Source organism: Gavialis gangeticus, unplaced genomic scaffold, assembly GCF_001723915.1.
Source record: "Gavialis gangeticus isolate Ggan-Ray unplaced genomic scaffold, GavGan_comp1, whole genome shotgun sequence".
Lineage (NCBI taxonomy): Eukaryota > Metazoa > Chordata > Crocodylia > Gavialidae > Gavialis > Gavialis gangeticus.
The window spans coordinates 35785870-35790726 of NW_017729030.1; positions in this window are offsets into that span (position 1 = coordinate 35785870).

Sequence of the window (4857 nt, forward strand, 5' to 3'; positions counted from 1 at the left end):
TACAAAGCAAGAGATGGGGAAAAAACAGCCTTTTTTTCCTTAAGAGTTTCACTATTAAGGGAAAGAACTGAGATAGAAAAAAATAATTTTGCAGTTCACTTTTGGAGTGTTTTCAGGGGCTTTCTTTAGTAGTGAAGGGTATGTTGGGAGAACAGGGATTCCCACTGGTAATAACTGCTCCGTATCAGGAGTATCAGGAATTTCTTTCTGTCCGTCCTCGATGGTGGAGGATATTTTTTTTTCTTTTTCCACTTGTATTAATTCAGTCAGAGGAAAAAAGAAACACTTCTTAACCTGTGTCAGTGAATGATAATCCACTTAGTATTAAGTAATTAGCACAATGAAATCCTTGAGAGTAGAGTTTAACTATAGATTGAATGTTCTCAATATCTCAGACTAATTGGCCTGAGATCTTGGGAACTCTGTGAGGACAATTGATGGCAGGATCCTCCTGCACAAGCAGCACAATCACGGCTTCATGCTAAGTATCGGAATAAGTTTTGTTGCATTAGTTCCCTTTGGAGGGGTATTCACAACCTGCTACATCCTATACCTCAGCATGAAATTAGAGGGGGCCTGGTTATCCCTTATGCTGTAAGCCATACAAATGTTGATTGATGTTAGTGCTAACTTGGAGTTTGGAGCAGTCACATCTTTAGTCTAGAAACCTCTGACTGTTCCCCACCTACACAGTTGTGACTGGCCACTAAAGGCCTGGTGAGCAGGGGCAAACCTAGGAGCTGTAGCTGTGAGTTGCCACTAGAGGGCTGGTGAGCCAGAACAGGCTTCTATCCCTGCTGTATGGATGGGGAGTGTGAGAGATCCTGGGATACCAGAGGACTTCAACATGGGTGGCACATCTGTGGGAAGTGGTTACACCGAAATGGAAGAGGAGCTAGATAGTTTGGAGCTAGATAATTCTGCTCTGGAGTGGCCTAACTTTGAGCTGCTAAACAAGTGCTTAAAACCACTTTAAGGTGTTAATATGTGGACAATCCAGGGGTTAAGAGCTCAAGGAGCCACCCAAAATTTCTGTGTATCAAGGCCCAAAGACTTTAGTAACAGACTTTAAGGAACTTTAGGGGTTGATATCTTTTCATGGATCAAATGCTTGGTTGGAGTGAAGTTGATTTATTCCTGGTCTAGGAATTCACATAGTTCCTGGACCATCAGAACTACAACATCACTATAACACTACCAAACTTCATTATGACTTTCATCAGAAGATGAACAGGATCTTGTTGCCATGTGAAGTATATAATGATATTTATTATAGAAAACTAAGTCGAACATAAGTAGCTTAGGGGGTTGGGGGCGCAGGTGGTCTTTTTCTTGCTCCTCCTGGTTGTGGGTTATGGGCTGACGAGAGAGAGACGGGTTGAGATAGTCAACCAAAGACTGTGGCGCTGGTGTCACCATGAAGGCTTTGGCTTCCACAATCACAATACGCTCTTTGGTGAGAGAGGCAGTGGTCTTCTGGGGAGAGATGGCTTTCACTTTACTCCACTGGGGAGGAGGGTCTTCTCAGCCAGACTGGCTGACCTGCTCGATTGGGTTTTAAACTAAGCCCACCAGGGGTAGGGGAGATTACTGCCACTGCAAGCCCACTGGGCAACCTTTGTAAATCCAGCAGGCTAAGGCACTTAAGGGAACCCCCCCACCCAGCCCCAGAACGATTTGTAGGGAAGGCAGGGGCCCCCAATGGGACACTTACCTGCCTGTACACCAATGCCAGGAGCTTAGAGAATAAACAAGAGGAACTGGTACTCCTGCTAAACAAGAATGACTACAACCTCATAGGGATAACGGAAACCTGGTGGGACTCCACATATGACTGGGCCACAGGTATAGATGGCTATACCCTATACAAGCGAGATCATACAGATAAAAGGGATGGGGGGTGTAGCTGTCTATGTCAAGGACAGCTACACACCCCTGCAAATTGACACTGACACCCAGGAAGGATGACTGGAGTCTTTCTGAGTTAAAATACTTTGGGCACATGGCACGTCATGATAGGAGTCTACTACAGACCTAACCAGAAACAAGAACTGGACCAGGAATTTGCCAGGGAACTAGCTGAGACTGTACAGTCTCAGTGCATGGTTGTCATGGGCAACTTTAAGTACCCGGACATCTCATGGGAAGAGCACTTAGCCAAATCTGATCAGTTGCAAAGCTTCCTCATGGGCATGGATGAGTTCTACCTGACTCAAGAAGTCTATGGGCTGACAAGAGGTAAAGCATTGCTGGACCTGGTACTGGCCAAAGAGGATGACCTAGTCAGCAACCTAAGAATCAATGGAAAGATGGGTGATAGTGACCATGAGCTGATCTTCTTTACTATCCATCGCAAAGCTGGCAAGTCAATAAGCAATACAGAAGTCCTTGACTTCAGGAAAGCTGGCTTTGACAAGCTCAGGAGGCTTGATGTTGAAGCCCTAATGGACCACGACTCAACAGGAAGAGGAGTCCAAGAGGACTGGTTGCTTCTCAAGGGAGTGATCCTGGATGCACAAGAAAAGTCTATCCCATCTCAGAGGATAGGCAGCAGAAGGGCACAGGAGCCCCCTTAGCTCCACAGGGAACTAGCAGGCCTCCTGCATCTAAAAAGAAAAACCTACAAAAGATGAAGGACTGGATCCACCTCCAAGGAGAAATATTTTGCACTGGTCCGTACCTGCAGGGAACGGATCAGGTAAGCCAAGACTGCAACCCAGCTCCATTTATCTTCACATATCAAGGATAACAGAAAGTCCATTTTTCAGATATGTAGGGAGTCATGAAAAAAGCAAGGGTAACATTGGACCCCTATTGAACCAAATGGGACAGCTGGTAACCGACACCCAGGAAAAGGCGAATCTGCTTTATGGTACTTCACATCATTCTTTCATCAGTCCAATGGGACTGCCCTGTCTAGCAAGATGTGGTACAGCCAGGGTGAGGGTGTATTTATACACAGCATCTGTGTTGATTTAGTAAAGGATCACCTTGAGAGGCTGGATACCTTCGAGTCAGCTGGTCCTGACAGATTACACCCTAAAGTACTCATGGTACAACTCATTGAGCTAGCAGGTGTCAGCTCAACCATTGACAAAAATATTTGCAAACTTGTGGTGCTCAGGTGAAGTACCTGAAGACTGGAAGAAGGCCAACATGGTACCCCTCTTAAGAAAGGGTGGAAAGTAGATCCAAGGAATTGCAGGCCAATCAGCTTGACCTCAATCCCCAGTAAGATTCTGGAGAAAATTATCAAGGACACCCTTCTGGATAATCTGGCTGAGGGCAACATCCTGAGGGGCAGCCAGCACAGGTTTCTCATGGGTAGTGTTAACCTCTTCTGCTTATTATGAGTCCATGCACAGTTCATTTGGAACAAATGTTCTTCCTTTCCTAAAAACAAAAAAGGTAATAACAGTTTTCAAAACAAAATGTGCTGCTAAGCAAGCAACTGTTATAATTTACCCCTGACTTTCTTTTCAAGAATGCTTTGTTTAAACAATTTGAGGTATATAAAAAAAAAATTAACTTGTAAAAAGGAGGAATTCTGTTAGATCTTCTCCCTACAATCGTATGGTATAGTCGCCAATAAACTCAAACTGAGTCTGTAAATTCTAATACCAAACACAACACAAAGTTTAATTTCTTCCACAGTAGGTCTTGCCTGACCAATTTCATCTCTTTCTATGACCAGGTGACATATCACCTGGACAAGGGAGAAGAGACTGACATCATATATCTGGACTTTTAAAAAGCCATTGATCTGGTGTCCCATGACCTCCTCATGGAAAAATTGGCCAACTGTGGCCTTGGCTACACCACAGTCTGATGGCTGGGAAATTAGTTCTGAGGTCAGACCCATAGAATAGTGGTTGATGGTAGCAAATCATTATGGGCTCTGGGACCAGTGGCATCCCCCAAGGAGCTCTCCTTGGACCTGTTCTTTTTAACATCTTTATCAATGATGTGGACATTGGTGTCAGAAGTGCACTGACTAAGTTTGCCGATGACATTAAACTTTAGGGCATAGTGTCCACACCTGAGGACAGGCTAGTGATCCAGGCTGACTTGGATAAACTTAGTAAGTGGGCGGATACAAACCTGATGTTGTTCAATACCGATAAATGTAAGGAGCTCCACCTTGGGGGGGGGGGGGGGGGGGGGACCTGCAGCATACTTATAGCTTCAGCAGTGCTATGCTTGCTAGCACCACTGCTGAAAGAGATTTGGGGGTCATTGTGGCCAGGTGGGGGTGAATAACAAAATCTCTCTCCCTGGGACTCTCCTGCTATGCTTTGAAATGATGGAAGAACAAGAAGTTAATTCCCCAAAGAGAGAGGGTGCAGTAAAAAGCAGGATCCTTCCCCCAGAACCAGGATAAAAGAAAACTGGTTTATTAGTAACTTTCCTGTAGGTTGTGGAGCACCCTGGCTTTTCTCACAGCTTGAAGTCTCCCTTTTCTTCACCACTGTGCAGCCCACTCCCCCATTGCCTTTTATGACCAAGTAACTAAATCCTTGGATGATGGTGTCACCATGGACATAGGCTTTCTAGATTTTAAGAAGGCATTTGACACTGTCTCTCACCCCATCCTCATCAATAAATTAAGTGACTGTGGCATTGATGCTTACACAGTTGGATGGGTAAAAAATTGGCTGATGGAGTGCACCCAGAGAGTAGTGGTGGATGGGTTGTACTCAACCTGACGAGATGTGAGCAGTGGGTTACCCCAGGGCTCAATTCTCGGGTCTGCACTGTTTAACATCTTCATCAGCAATTTGGATGAGGGGGTGGAAAACACACTATCCAAGTCTGCTAATGACACTAAGATGTGGGGCGAGGTGGACACACTTGAAG